Below are 17,219 nucleotides of genomic sequence, written 5' to 3' on the forward strand. Positions count from 1 at the left end.
TATTTATCTGAAGATAGCAGTGAACGTGTCTAAATACAGGGTCGCCAGTTATGGGAAGCGTCCTCCGAGTTGATCACACCATGAGACAGGATGCACATCGTGAATTATGGTAACTTGGAATTCTGCAAATAATCCCCTGACATGGCCCCTATATGCAATATCTGTTGAAGGTTCACGCCCAGTGTGGACGGACACCGCATATACAATAGGTGTGAGCTAAATAAGAACAAAAAAAAAAAAAAAAAAAAAAAAAGTGTCTCCAAAAGAATGTCAGGATCGTGGGAACTGGAGGGTAATTTTAACTGAAAGACAGAACTACTGAGCAGAACAAAACAATTTTTTATTAGTACTACGTTATTTACATTAACATTTCAAAATTCATCATGAGGTGATACCTCCAGATTAATTCTGGCACAGTGTGCAGAGATAAAAGTAACAACTAACACCGAAGTACTGTTTTATCAGCTTTTCAATCCGGATTGGCATCTCTTCTATCAGTGACAGAGAGCACGACATTGCAGTTGATTTACCAATCAACATGTGGGTTGTCGACGTACAGAAAGAAACTACATTCTGAGCACACACTGCACTGCATATATGGCTCACAACTAGCCCTTATGTACCTATCCCGACGAGAGCAATTCCGGCGCGAAATTCGCATTAAGACAATCAAGAGCAATTTCTGTACGGTCAGACCTACGGATATCCATCCTTTGATGTTCTCTGCAACGTCGAAACCACAGCAGACGGCCCACTCGCGGTGTCGAGATGTGGATAAGCCTCCCGTTGCAGCTGTGACTGCCCCACACGATCCGGGTTGTAGGACGGAACACAAGAACGGAGCAAAAGCGACTGCCTGTCTTCGAAGCCAAAGCCAAAGCGCGGGCCCCTTATTTGTGTAGCTATCAGGCGTAGTAGATGTCCAGCGGCAGGGGCTGTCCAGTAGTAGTCACGCCCGCTCGCTATCTGGACGCCCCGCGGCTGTCCAATCAGCGTTGGGAGGCGCCCGTTGTCTGAGGTCACTGGCCCGAGCGCCTTACCGTTTTCAGAATTCGCGGAATCTCCCTCAGCCGCCATTGTCTGGTACGAGCGTCAGGTCTAGGGCGAGATCAAAGGGACGCTTCATCACAGGATGCCGACTTGGACGGCTCTCTCTGTAGGTGTTACAAAATCGCCCCCAACTGCTCAGCACAGAGCCCACTTGCAGTGGTCTGCGGCAGAGAATTCTGCCACGCAAAACTTCTTCACAATCCGTGATTTTTACTGCTGTGCAGCTCGTGCTCGTTGTGCATTTAATGGACAGGTGATATCTTTAACTATCCGTGCAGAACCCAAAACTTGATTCTTCGGGTGATACTAGTTGCTATGACATCCTCCGTTGAGTAATAATAATGCAGATTGGCGGATAATGTGGGCCTAGCACTTGCAGTGCAGGGCCCATATATAACGCAACCTTGCAACTTATATAAGAAGCATACCTTCCTTGGTTTCAATCTTCTCAGTAATTGTTGTAACTCTTGAGGGAAGAAACTCACTTTCAGTTTTGAACTCCAAGGTTGTTCTCAATTTACTAATTCAATCTATCGCTTCAAATTGAGCGGCTATCTTTCCACCAACATATGTCACTGCTTTAAGAAATGGTGAAGTCCTTCTGTCAAGACTGTGTAACAGTTTCGCCAACTTAACTAACCAATAATAAAATAAATTGAAGTAAATATCTAATTCCAGAGAAATGGTTTCATCATCCTTAAATTCGGGACAATACAGAACTTGTGCCAAGCTGAAATGTGACCTGTCGTGGCAGAAGCAGCTGTCGTGTTTTTAGGTGTGCGCAACCCCTCTGTACATGACTCGGCCCCTACTTGTTGGTGTATGAACACGAACTGCTCAAACTGTCTTAGTGTACCACCTGTATACACGTTGTAACACTCCGATTTAAATGTATCCAGCTCGATCGGGATCTGATAGCAGCCCAAATAATAATTAATTGATGTGACCGTGTACCTAATGGGGCTGGCAATCGGATTTGACTGGTACGGAGTTGTCACATTCCATTTTTGTCCTTCTGCAATGCTGTAATAATGAAATGTTTGGTGACAAGGAGAACGACAACACAGCTTCATTAATCAAGAACCTATATTCGTCTCTAAAACACAAGAAAAAGGAGACAGCCACTGCCTTCGTCATACATGTTTAATTACGGCTAGTCTCACCACAGGCTTCTTCGTTATTCATAATCGTCACATGCTAAATACAATCACTCCAATCCAACACTCCAATCCAACACTCCAATCCAACACTCCAATCCAACACTCCAATCCAACACTCCAATCCAACACTCCAATCCAACACTCCAATCCAACACTCCAATCCAACACTCCAATCCAACACTCCAATCCAACACTCCAATCCAACACTCCAATCCAACACTCCAATCCAACACTCCAATCCAACACTCCAATCCAACACTCCAATCCAACACTCCAATCCAACACTCCAATCCAACACTCCAATCCAACACTCCAATCCAACACTCCAATCCAACACTCCAATCCAACACTCCAATCCAACACTCCAATCCAACACTCCAATCCAACACTCCAATCCAACACTCCAATCCAACACTCCAATCCAACACTCCAATCCAACACTCCAATCCAACACTCCAATCCAACACTCCAATCCAACACTCCAATCCAACACTCCAATCCAACACTCCAATCCAACACTGCAATCCAACACTGCAATCCAACACTGCAATCCAACACTGCAATCCAACACTGCAATCCAACACTGCAATCCAACACTGCAATCCAACACTGCAATCCAACACTGCAATCCAACACTGCAATCCAACGCTGCAATCCAACGCTGCAATCCAACGCTGCAATCCAACGCTGCAATCCAACGCTGCAATCCAACGCTGCAATCCAACGCTGCAATCCAACGCTGCAATCCAACACTGCAATCCAACACTGCAATCCAACACTGCAATCCAACACTGCAATCCAAATGATGCCGGCGCGGTAGACGCAAAACCAAATAAATATCGGCACAAAAATATCACTGATCACTCTCGTAATTAAACTTCTTCACTTTCCCGTATTATCCTAACACAAAGGGGTTAAACCGCAGCAATGGCCACTCCCTTTGTCGGTAAGCCTTGCATTACATCAACCGGCCTCCGCACGGCTCGGCCCGCAACCCGGAACTTACTCAACTCATACTCGCTCGCAACCCGACACTATCGATTGTTTGCCCTGTCGACCTGTGCCGAGTGCAAACTTATAGTAAGAGGCTACGGACCCCTTTCATCCCCGCCCTCGAAAGCTTCTTTGGTACCACAGGCATAAAAGAATCGAGAAGGGAATTAAACATTGCTACATTTGAACAAAACACACAGTGTAAATAATTAATGAAATTACAATTCACCAAAATAATCCCCCGACTCCGGTAGTGGGCTGCCTCCACAATAATCTCTACAAAACGTTATTACATCTCATAAACATGGCATTGTCCAAATTACAATTTTTATATCAAGCAGCAATAGTCCTCTATAGTCCAATATTGAATGAAACACCGAACATACAATCAAAAATTATTACTTAAACACATGACATATGAATTACTATACTACAAATTAGTTGTTACAGGTTTTATACCCAATCTCAGGTAATCGTCGATATGAAATATGCAATTCTAATTATAATACATCACAAAACACAATGTAAATAAACATTTCCCTTTTTCAAATGTCCGTTTAACAACTAAATGTTCTAAATATATCTTAGCAGGTTTATTCGGGTCCTTGTAGCCCTCAATCTTGACTGGACCTCACCTGGAGTGTCATTCAGTTTTCCGGTTCCTCCACCTCTTCCTCTATAATCACATGAATGATTAAAATGATTCCTTGGGTCATTACTTCCCCCTCGGTTTTGATCATTAGCTTGATTGTGTTCCTGTGATTGAACAGATTCCAATTGTTCCAGTATTTCCTTCAAGGCCTCCCTATCTTTAATTAGGCTCCCGGATACAGTTTCTTGTATTCTTCGGCTCAATCTTCTTTTTATCGCTGACACCATTAGGTCATCACTCAGGGGTCGTTCCAAGGTCTCGTTCAATTCCCACAAATGTTGGGGAAACTCTTTCAACGTTCCTCTCCATGTAGTAAGTGACTTACGGTGTAGTAGGTCCTCAAGTGCTGCACACTGATGACTTTTGGACCTCTATCTCTTCAAGAATTCTCCTTCAAACTGATCATAACTAGTAGTCCCTTCCTTCTTCCTGACTCCCCAAGTGAAGGCCTCACCTTCCATTGCAACGCTCTGGTTATCCTCTTCTCGCTGCACGGCTATAGCATTTCTCAGATTGACAGGCAATTGGTTTTGCCTATCTCCTATCCGCTTAACTGCATCGTTGCATTGTTTCTGCATCTGCGTCACCTCGGTGATCCTTTCTCCCAATTCGGCTTTAGTTTCTTCAATATCGTCTTGTATCTTTTCTGTTAACTTTCCTTCCATCTCCTCCACGTCTCCCTGGACTTGGTCTATGCTCTTCTGTAGCTTCCTCTCTCTCTCTCGTCGATGTCCATCTTCAGTCGTTCTTGTAACTCCTGCATTTCCTACTTCAGATTACATTCCATCTTCATTTGCGATGTTTTGATCTCTTGTAAACCCTTCTCTAATGATCCTCGGGATATTCTTCCCTCTTCTCTAGTTTCTTGTAACTCTTCCTTTAGTGATTCTCTGGTTTCTTGTAAACCCTTCTCTAATGATTCTCGGGATATTCTTCCCTCTTCTCTACTTTTTTTTGTAACTCTTCCTTTAGTGATTCTCTTGTTTCATGTAAACCCTTCTCTATTGATGCTTGGCGTATTTCTCCCCTTTCTCTAGTTGCCTTAACCTCCTTTAGCAAGTCTGCCAACACCGACCACATATCGGCACCCTCTGAAACTGACTTATTTCTCGTCGTTTGTCCCGGTGTCTCGGGATAACTAGTTGAATGTGCTAATGGGCTATCTAATGACAATCCACAACCACTGATTCCTGAATCATCTCTGTCTTCCTGTCCTATCCCTTTCCTTTCAACTACTGGCTCATAAACCTGCTTATCTTCAGTAGACATGTTTGGTTTATTTTTAATGCACAGGCAAGTAACACAAAATAACCTCTAGTAACCAAAAACACTCCTAATTACCATGAAACTAATGAAACAGCACCTGCAGTACTTTCAGTTAACCCCAAATTGATATAATATGCATAAGTACTGAACATAACAACTCTCAAAACCTAATAACTTCAAGTATCAATTCTCACACACAGCTTATGTAAAATGTTCTAAATAAGATAAATCGCACCACTCATAAAATCTATAAATGTAAAATCCCCAAAAACAATAAGCATATTGGTATAATCACCATTTAGACTGCGCAGTATGCATAAATAAGTATGCTATATTTCAGAGTATGTTTCGCAAACTTTTCGGAAATTACTGTAATTGGGCAATTTTCCTAATGCGAAATTCAGTATACAAACGTTTATTTACGGCAAAGACTGCACACTACAATTTAATGTTATGTCAACCAGTCGTCTTCACTCACCAACTGACGTTACCACGAGTCGCGATGTTTTGACGTTTGAAGTGGGTGTGGCGCTGTACTGCCGCCGGAGCTGCGTGAAGTCGCGCTGAAGATCTGCGGCTAGTCGTCGTAGTTCTCCGTCGGCCGCTCCGTGGCGCTGCAGGCGGGCGTAGTTTGTAGTTCGGCCGCTAGATGCCGGGTCGGCGCTCGGTGTAGTGCGTCTGTGCTTGAACTACTCCTTGCACAGGTAGTTGGGATGACGTGTGAAATCACCTCGCAGATTGAAGCTCTTTGGCGCAACTGCTACACGGGTCTGCATGACGTCACTCAACAATTGCGTCGCCACACGAATTGTCGTCCACATAACAGTTTATGGGTCCACTTGAAGCTGTCCGATTTTCACTATTTAAAGAGCAATTTCAGTCAAAATATTAACACTAAACACTTCTTTAAAACTTTCTGGACAAATTCTTGGTTCGTTTTGCTGTTGTAACTTTCACACGTGTCTTTCTTTACTGTCCACTTTTCACAGTTTTTCGCGCCGATTTACGCATTTGCACATAATACCACAGTTTATCGACACTATTATTCTTATCTATTATGGCAACAAAGGAAAGTTTAGTCACAATCGTAAGATATTACTACTTCGTATTGTTCAAAACGCACTGTTTCTTGTCGCGATTTAAAGTTTATGCTCTGTCCCGATCCAACATTGAAAAAATATTTTCTCGCGTTAAGCAAGCTAAAATTACCTATTGTTCTTTATGATTCGTCCGAAAATTGCACTTGTCCTTTCACGGTAAGCCAAGGGTATAACACTCCGATTTTATGGAATCCAGCTCGATCAGGATCTGATAGCAGCACAAATAATAATTAATTGATGTGACCGTGTACCTAATGGGGCTGGCAATCGGATTTGACTGGTACGGAGTTGTCACATTCCATTTTTGTCCTTCTCCAATGCTGTAATAATGAAATGTTTGGTGACAAGGAGAACGCCAACACAGCTTCATTAATCAAGAACCTATATTCGTCTCTAAAACACAAGAAAAAGGATACAGCCACTGCCTTCGTCATACATGTTTAATTACGGCTAGTCTCACCACAGGTTTCTTCGTTATTCATAATCGTCACACGCTAAATACAATCACTGCAATCCAACACTGCAATCCAACACTGCAATCCAAATGATGCCGGCGCGGTAGACGCGAAACCAAATAAATATCAGCACAAAAATATCACTGATCACTCTCGTAATTAAACTTCCTCACTTTCCTGTATTATCCTAACACAAAGGGGTTAAACCGCGGCGATGGCCACTCCCTTTGTCGGTAAGCCTTGCATTACATCAACCGGCCTCCGCACGGCTCGGCCCGCAACCCGGAACTTACTCAACTCACAATCGCTCTCGCAACCCGACACTATCGATTGTTTGCCCTGTCGACCTGTGCCGAGTGCAAACTTATAGTAAGGGCCTACAGCCCCTTACAACGTGACACAGCGTGAGAACGGTAGTGCAAAAGGGATCCTAATCGATAAATGAAATGAGATGACCGCGCAGCTTAACCGTCCGGCCCTCCCTCAAGAACCAAGGACCTTGCCGTGGTGGGAAGGCTTGCATGCCTCAGCGATACAGATAGCCGTACCATAGGTGCAACCACAACGCTGGGGTATCTGTTGAGAGGCCAGACAAACGTGTGGTTCCTGAAGAGGGGCAGCAGCCTTTGCAGTAGTTGCAGAGGCAATAGTCTGGTTGATTGACTGATCTGGCCTTTTAACACTAACCAAAACGGCCTTGCTGTGCTGGTACTGCGAACGGCTGAAAGCAAGGGGAAACTACAGCCGTAGTTTTTGCCGAAGGCAGCTTTTCTGTATGGTTAAATGATGGTGGCGTCCTCTTGGGTAAAATATTCCGGAGGTAAAATTGTCCCCCATTCGGATCTCCGGGTGAGGACTACTCAGGAGGACGTCGTTATCAGGAGAAAGAAAACTGGCGTTCTATGGATCGGAGCGTGGAATGTCACATCAATTAATCGAGCAGGCAGGTTAGAAAATTTAAAAAGGGAAATGGGTAAGTTAAAGTTAGATATAGTAGGAATTAGTGAAGTTCGGTGGCAGGAGGAGCAAGACTTCTCGTCAGGCGAATACAGGGTTATAAATACAAAATCAAATAGGGGCGATGCAGGAGTCGGTTTAATAATGAATAAGAAATAGGAGTGCGGCTAAGCTACTACAAACAGCATAGTGAACGACTTATTGTGGCCAAGATAGACACAAAGCCCACGCCTACTACAGTAGTACAAGTTCATGTGCCAACTAGCTCTGCAGATGACGATGAAATTGAATAAATGAATGATGAAATAAAAAACAATTATTCAGGTAGTGAAGGAATTGAAGGAAACGTAGTAGGTGAATATAGACTGGGGGTAAGAAATGAAAAAGGAAGCCGCCTAGTAGAATTTTGCACAGAGCATAACTTAATCATAGCTAACACTTGGTTCAATAATCATGAAAGAAGGTTGTATACATGGAAGAAACCTGGAGATACTAGAAGGTATCGGATATATTATATAATGGAAAGACAGAGATTCAGGAACCAGGATTTAAATTGTAAGACATTCCAGTGGCAGATGTGGACTCTGATGACAATCTATTGGTTATGAACTGTAGATTAAAACTGAAGAAACTGCAAAAAGGTGGGAATTTAAGGAGATGGGACCTGGATAAACTAACTAAAGCAGAGGTTGTACAGAGTTTCAGGGAGAGCATAAGGGAACAATTGACAGGAATTGGGGAAAGAAATACAGTAGAAGAAGAATGGGTAGGTTTCAGAGATGAAGTAGTGAAGGAAACAGAGGATCAAGTAGTTAAAAAGACGTGGGCTAGTAGAAATCCTTGGGTAACAGAAGAAATATTGAATTTAATTGATGGAAGGATAAAACATAAAAACACAGTAAATGTAGCAGGCAAAAAGGAATACAAATGTCTCAAAAATGAGATCGAAAGGAAGCGCAAAATGCCAAAGCAGGGACGGCTAGAGGACAAATGTAAGGATGTAGTGGCTTACCTCACTAGGGGTAAGATAGATGCTGCCTACAGGAAAATTAAAAAGACCTTTGGAGAAAAGAGAACCACTTGTATGAATATCAAGAGCTCAGATGTAAACTCAGTTCTAAGCAATGAAGGTAAAGGAGTATATAGAGGGTCTGCACAAGGGCGTTGTACTTGAGAACAGTATTATGGAAATGGAAGAGGATGTAGTTGAAGCTGAAATGGGAGATATGATACTGCGTGAAGAGTTTGACAGAGCACTGAAAGACCTGAGTCGAAACAAGACCCCGGGAGTAAACAACATTCCATTAGAACTACTGACAGCCCTGGGAGAGCCAGTCCTGACAAAACTCTACCATCTGGTGAGCAAGATGTATGAGACAGGCCAAATACCCTCAGACTTCAAGAAGAATGTAATAATTCCAATCCCAAAAAAAAGGTATTGACAGATGTGAAAATTACCGAACTATCAGTTTAATAAGTCACAGCTGCAAAATACTGACCCTACGACATATCTTAGAAGCTAGATTATGGAAAGGCAAATCTACGTTTCTAACATTTGTAGTCTTAGAGAAAGCTTTTGACAATGTTGACTGGAATACTCTCTTTCAAATTCTGAGGGTGGCAGGGTAAAATGCAGGGAGCGAAAGCTATTTACAGTTTGTACAGAACCCATATGGCAGTTATAAGAGTCGAGGGACACGAAAGGGAAGCAGTGGTTGGGAAGGTCGTGAGACAGTGTTGAAGCCCCTCCCCGATGAAATTCAATCTGTATATTGAGCAAGCAATGAAGGAAACAAAAGAAAAATATGGAGTAGGTATTAAAATCCTCGGAGAAGAAGTAAAAACTTTGAGGTTCGCCGATGACATTGCAATTCTGTCAGAGACAGCAGAGGATTTTGAGGAGCAGTTGAACGGAATGGACAGTGTCTTGAAATGAGGACATAAGATGAACATCAACAAAAGCTAAACGAGGATAATGGAATGTTGGCGAATTAAGTCGGATGATGCTGAGGGAATTAGATTAGGAAATGAGACACTTAAAGTAGTAAAGGAGTTTTGCTATTTGAGGAGCAAAATAACTGATGATGGTCGAAGTAGAGAGGATATAAAATGTATACTGGCAATGGCAAGGAAAGCGTTTCTGAAGAAGAGAAATTTGTTAACATCGAGTATTGATTTAAGTGTCAGGAAGTCGTTTCTGAAATAATTTGTATGGAGTGTAGCCATGTATGGAAGTGAAACACGGACGATAAATAGTTTAGAAGAGAATAGAAGTTTTCGAAATGTGGTGCTACAGAAGAATGCTGAAGATTAGATGTGTAGAGCACAGAACTAATGAGGAGGTATTGAATAGAATTGGGGAGAAGAGGAGTTTGTGTCACAACTTGACAAGAAGAAGGGATCGGTTGGTAGGACATGTTCTGAGGCATCAAGGGATGAGCTATTTAGTAATGGAGGGCAGCGTGGAGGGGAAAAATCGTAGAGGAAGACTAGGAGATGAATACACTAAGCAGATTCAGAAGGATGTAGGTTGCAGTAGGTACTGGGAGATGAAGAGGCTTGCAGAGGATAGAGTAGCATGGAGAGCTGCATCAAACCAGTCTCTGGACTGAAGACCACAACAACAAACAACGGTCCTTGAGAGCCCGTCTATCACTCTACTGCCGCTTGGCGCCCGTCTCTCAATTTGACGCCAACTCGTCGACTTGCGCGTCAATATAGAGGTCTTGAAACGATATAATGTTCACAACAAAAACACCCAGTCTGTGCGAAATACGTCTCGGACTCGGCCGCGAGTCGAACCAAGGACCTCGTGACAGTATAGCAGAAACTCTACCCACCTTTTTTTAATGTAATTTCCTTTGAACCTCCTTTTCCCTACTTATAGCCCATCTTGGGTTGGCTTCCTTACCTTGTATCTAGTTTTCTGTAAGGTAATAAGTCTCCTTGTAGACAAAAAAAAAAAAAAAAACTGACTAATCGTTTGATGTGACGTCTTTTTTCTTTTTACTTGTTTTAAAGAAATTTCATCTTAAATGTGAATTAAATTGTTAAGGAAAGTTTTCATTTCGTTGATCTGTAGGTGAAAGTCTCTTTTGATACTTAAATATTTCATTATCCTTAAAATGTTAAGTAACTTCTGCTTCTTCTGAAATCCTTTAAGTCTTTCTGTCTACTACATATTAAATGTGTGCTTCTTTATAACTGGATACTGGTCAGATATTTCGCCTAACGCCAATCGATTGTCATTCACACATACAGTATTTGTCGTTTCTTTTTAAGGAAAATTACGAAAATGAAATATATTTCTCTGCTTCACAATAAAATATACCGATTGCAGTAGTCGACGAGTGACGACTCTAATCGACAAACACCGTAAATGATTATCATTGACAGCACGTGAGCTGTCAGTGATAATCGGTTCCGAATAAGAGGAATTTTTACTGTTAGAAAATGGAGATCCATCTGAAGCAGTCTTTGGGCGAACATAGAAAAGGTACCTGCATGCAATGGTCACTGCTCAAAACAAGACATGCAGCTGCTGGTCTTCACTGAAACTTGACAGTGACTGGTCGATGGCGGGTAGTGTGGTCCGCCGAGTCGCAAATTATATTCCCGCCGTTCAAAACACGCAACAGGTCGAGTGCGCCCACACCTAAACGACGCGATTAACTCACAGCGAGCGGAGGGAGGGCGTAGTTGAGGCGGCAGGAGGTTGTGTGATATTCTGCAGACGTTGTTTAGGGTCCTGTATCTCAGTCGGTCAAAACAGAACGCTTATCGCATCGCTTTGTTGTCCGTCTGTCTGTCTGTCCCAATGTTAGAAACACTTTCTCTCACGAATGGTTATAAGTACCAAGTTCAAACTTATCTCGTGTACTAAAGTCTACGGTTCCTACGCGGTGTAAAACACCGAAGCTTCTATGTCAATACAATCAAATGATACGGTCAGTTATGTCACACATTTTGGCACTCGCAAACTTACTCATAGAAACGTATTACGTACTTCCCATTGACCTAGACTCGTGAAACTTGCCAAGAAGCAACGTTTCATAGTATACGTACAGCAAAAATTCCCAAACTTGTTGATTTCTTATTGTACCACACGAAAAAAGTATTCGTTTGTCGTGGAGTTCCTGGGTCCGATATCTTCCTGTACCGATGTCGTTAACAGGCAAAAATAGTCGAGATTCTCGACTCCTGGGTTGGATGAAGTATGCATGTACATAGCTCAGTTTCCACTGAATCCTCGGTTCACGAATACTACTCGGACTTACGTGGAGTTTTGTGCCATGATATGAAGCCTCTCACAAAGACACTCTGTAAATGAATCAGGGTTTTTACTGATACATTTTCTGTGATATTCTACGTCTGTATGGTGAATACTCAGATGGAAACCCAGTTCTAAGCAAAGAGGGGAAAGCAGAAAGGTATATAGGGGTTCTATACAAGGGCGATGTACTTGAGGACAATATTATGGAAATGGAAGGGAATGAAGATGAAATGGGAGATACGATACTGCGTGAAGAGTTTGACAGAGCACATGAAAGACCTGAGTCGAAACAAGGCCCCGGGAGTAGACAACATTCCATTAGAACTACTGACGGCCTTGGGAGAGCCAGTCCTGACAAAGCTCTACCATCTAGTGAGCAAGATGTACGAGACAGGCGAAATAGCCTCAGACTTCAAGAAGAATATAATAATTAAAATTCCAAAGAAAGCAGGTGTTGACAGATGTGAAAATTACCTATCAGTAATTACTATTAAAAACAGTCTTAATCACGATTTATTTAACAAGGTGACCGGTTTCAACTACTACTGTGGTCATCTTCAGACCATTGAGTAGGAACCTCTTTCTGTTGAAGAATCAACAGAAAGAGGTTCCTACTCAATGGTCTGAAGATGACCACAGTAGTGGTTGAAACCGGTCACCTTGTTAAATAAATCGTGATCAAGACTGTTTTTAATAGTAATTATCTATAAGACATTGATCACTGCTCTGCCCATAATGTATTCAAAAGTAACCTAACTATCAGTTTAATAAGTCACAGCTGCAAAATACTAAAATTCTTTACAGACGAATGGAATAACTGGTAGAAGCCGACCTCGGCGAAGATCAGTTTGGATTCCGTAGAAATGTTGGAACACGTGAGGCAATACTGACCTTACGTCTTACCTTAGAAGAAAGATTAAGGAAAGGCAAACCTAGGTTTCTAGCATTTGCAGACTTAGAGAAAGCTTTTGACAATGTTGACTGGAATACTCTGTTTCAAATTCTAAAGGTGGCAGGGGTAAAATACAGGGAGCGAAAGGCTATTTACAATTTGTACAGAAACCAGATGGCAGTTATAAGAGTCGAGGGACATGAAAGGGAAGCAGTGGTTGAGAATGGAGTGAGACATGGTTGTAGTCTATCCACGATGTTACTCAATCTGTATATTGAGCAAGCAATAAAGGAAACAAAAGAAAAATTTGCAGTAGGAATTAAAATCCATGGAGAAGAAATAAAAACTTCGAGGTTCGCCGATGACATTGTAATTCTGTCAGAGACAGCAAAGGATTTGGAAGAGCAGTTGAACGGAAGGGACAGTGTCTTGAAAGGAGGACATAAGATGAACATCAGCAAAAGCAAAACGAGGATCATGGAATGTAGCCGTATTAAGTCGGGTGATACTGAGGGAATTAGATGAGGAAATGAGACACTTAAAGTAGTAAAGGAGTTTTGCTATTTGGGGAGCAAAATAACTGATGATGGTCGAAGTAGAGAGGATATAAAATGTAGTCTGGCAATGGCAAGGAAAGCGTTTCTGATGAAGAGAAATTTGTTAACATCGAGTATTGATTTAAGTGTCAGGAAGTCGTTTCTGAAAGTATTTGTATGGAGTGTAGCCTTGTATGGAAGTGAAACATGGACAATAAATTGTTTGGACAAGAAGAGAAAAGAAGCTTTCGAAATGTGGTGCTACAGAAGAATGTTGAAGATTAGGTGGGTAGATCACGTAACTAATGAGGAGGTATTGAATAGGATTGGGGAGAAGAGAAGTTTGTGGCACAACTTGACTAGAAGAAGGGATCGGTTGGTAGGACATGTCGTGAGGCATCAGGGGATCACAAATTTAGCATTGGAGGGCAGCGTGGAGGGTAAAAATCGTAGAGGGAGACCAAGAGATGAATACACTAAGCAGATTCAGAAGGATGTAGGTTGCAGTAGGTACTGGGAGATGAAGAAGCTTGCACAGGATAGATTAGCATGGAGAGCTGCATCAAACCTGTCTCAGGACTGAAGACCACAACAACAACAACATGGTGAATACACAGTGGACATTCTCGGATCACAAGATGACGACAGCCGTGTCCACAGAAATGCGGCCGGCCGCTGTGGCCAAGTGGTTCTAGGCGCTTCAGTCCGGAACCGCGCTGCTTCGATGGTCGTAGGTTCGAATCCTGCTTCGGGCATGGATGTGTGTTATGTCCTTAGGTTAGTTAGGTTTAAGTAGTTCCTAGTCTAGGGGACTGATGCTCTCAGTGTTAAGTCCCATAGTGCTCAGAGCCATTTGAACCATTTGAACTGATGGGGGGTGCTAATCTCCTCGACATTCGCTCTTGAAGAAGTCTTGTGTCCTTGGATGGGTGTGGGACAGCAGTTACAGCCTCGGTATGCGCTGTTGCTACACCGAACGTGGAATTTATCGGTCTTGCTCTCGTCAGCTGCAGATTAAATCGGTATCATTGTTGCAGGGGGCGTTGGTCATAGACAATGGGAGATCTTTCTGTCTCCAACTTTGTCCTAAGAATGCGAGAATGCCCTGTGACTCCCATCCACATAGACAAAGATCGTATATCATGCCCTATGTTCGAAGTGTTAGAGATATATAGGTCGCTGTCTGGTATACTTTGGTGTGTATGTTGGAGGATTAAAAATGAATGAACGTAGTGAACACTCATCTATTTTCATTCGTGATGGTACTCGCAACGTGGTGGAGGGGCTGTTTAGCGATGATACAGAAAGTGTTACACATGGTGCTGCGTCACTGGTTGGTGTTGAAATTACGATAAAATTGCTAAACATGATCACACTCTCTATGATGCTTATTATGACAGTACATCGACGGCGTCTTTTCCATCCCAACAGTCCAGTGGTATGGTGTTGATTACCACATAATAAATGACTGACATTTGTTTGAGATGGAGAAAGAGTCTTGGTGGAAGAGACAACACCTTCTGGGGATGGTTAATACTGAAACAGTAATTGCATGCATAGCAGCAATAGAAGGCATCAGTCAAACGAAACATAGTGCCACCATCTATCCAGTTACTGTGAATGATGACTTTAAATGTAGAGGTCGTCGGTCACCTTCGGGCAGCAATTTGAAAACGCTCCACAATGCCTCAAAACTCTTCCAGTTTCTTATGTTGCGACTGTCTTTTATTTCAAGCACCCAGTGTGTGGGTGTGTTGTGGGATCAGCAGCATGAACATGATATACATCGTGTGATGTCTAGTTTTACGGGGGAGGCAGTGGACCAAAACCTCTAAATGACAGTTTAGAATCTGACACAGAAATCGAAGTCGTGGCAGAAAAAAAAAAAATGTATGGCAGTGTACAAAGCGTGTTACAGCAGGAATAGCATTGTATCAGAATGAAACAGGGTCCCTCTCCTGCAACTGATAACCTGTGGGAGATGGTTCTCTTACAGTACAGGAGATGAAACTTTACTCTGCTATGTACAAGTGACATCGATCACTGGCCACCTGCTCCAATGGAAAAATACCAGTGTATTTAATAGGATCACCACATATGCTCGATGCTGACACATAGAAGGTACTCGTTTTCGATATATCAGGAGAGAGAGATAGAGTAAAAATCTGTCAGGTGAAGTTAGCGAAGGTTTTGTAGCTCGTAATTTTTCTCTGTTGATTGGTACAGAATAACGATAATATAAAGTTTTGGTGAAACCTGAATGGACCCTGAGGGACACAGATCTGCTTCGGACTGCAGCACCTGTATGATGTTCAGTCTTCCTAACTTTCCCGATGAGAAACGCCACTGTGACAGTTCATACTATCTTTTATACTACATCATGTTGCAGGAGAAGGCTTCGTTAGATGCTGACCTTACACATCGTCACCAGTGGCGGAACTAGGACAACATGTTCCCATTTCCACTGAGTGGTCAAAACACAGTCCTGAAGCGTTAACTCAGCTCATTGATGACCTCAGATGTTAACTCCCAAAGTTCGCAGAGCCATTTTCGAACAGACATGCGTACTCACTTTCTTGATTTGACAGGCACCCACACATCCAATCGCATCATTGTTATAGTTTTCGGTATTTTCAGTATAGGATAAAGCTATTCCTATGAAGAATGGTGTGACTACAGTTACTGGAACTCTTCAGGTGGGCATTGCAAATACACCGGGGCTTGGTAAAAAATACGCGTTTACGGCGACGAAAGCAAATTGAACATCAATGCAGAAGCTAGCCAAGCCAGCAGGTTGCGGCGCTGTATTTCCGCAAGTATGGCACCTGTGCAAAGACCTCAACAGGTTACAAGTGTCAGCCGTGGTCAGAACAGTGTCCAGTGTAGCTGTGACTGCATTATGTCGGAGATAAGTGGAATCGTGTAGAAGATTTATACGGCATACGGGGAAAGAGCAAAAACATCATCCGCCAATCTACAACTCAGATGGAAGCGCGAGTTGAGTGATTCTGACGAACGGTCATTGCACAGCTGTAACGAAAAATAAGAGAATGGCAAGTGCCAAATCACTGCAAAACTGAATGTTGCACTCACGAAACCTATCAGCGTGAAAACAACATGGAGGGAACTCCACACGCTAGGTGATTCGTCGAATTCGAAACCGCTCATCATAGATGCAGATGTCAGTAAGAGGAAAACGTGGCAGTTTACGTCGCAAGAGTGAAACATGGCGGCCGTTCTGTGACGATTTGGGCAGTCTATGGGTCCTACGGTTACTCTGCAAGGACTGTGTGACAATTTTGGCGGATCAGGCTCACCCTACGGCACAATGTTTGTTCCCCAACTGTGATGCTGCATCCCAAGGCGAGAGGGCACTTGTTCACACAGCTCCATTCGTCGAAGACTGGTTTTGTCAGCTCGAAGATGAATTGTCGCATCTTCCGGGGCCACCTCAGTCAGCAGATCTCAGTATTATTGCGCCATTGTGGTATACTTTCGAGGGAAGTGTTCGTGATCGCTGTCAGCTTCCATCATTGTATATAAAATTTTCAGTATTTTGCAGGAAGAGTGGTATAAGATTCTCTTGAAGACCATACAGGACCTGTATCAATCCATTACGAGACGACTGGCAGCTGTTTTATAATGTCGGCGCTCTTCCTACACCGTATTAGGCATGGTGATGTGTTGTGTTTCCTGTGTTTCCAAGTTCTTGTTTACACCCTGTAGCATGCCAGGAGGATGTGCAAGCGCAGCTGATTGCCATCTTTCGGACACTGAGACAGGTCGAATCAAAGGCATGAGGAATAACTGGTTGTAGTTGAAAATCTGCAAAACGAGTTGTGAGAGAGACTGATTCATGACGACAGTTGTCATTACCTTAAAGTC

The sequence above is a fragment of the Schistocerca nitens genome, chromosome 9 (genome assembly GCF_023898315.1).
Source record: "Schistocerca nitens isolate TAMUIC-IGC-003100 chromosome 9, iqSchNite1.1, whole genome shotgun sequence".
NCBI classification, from domain to species: Eukaryota; Metazoa; Arthropoda; class Insecta; order Orthoptera; family Acrididae; genus Schistocerca; species Schistocerca nitens.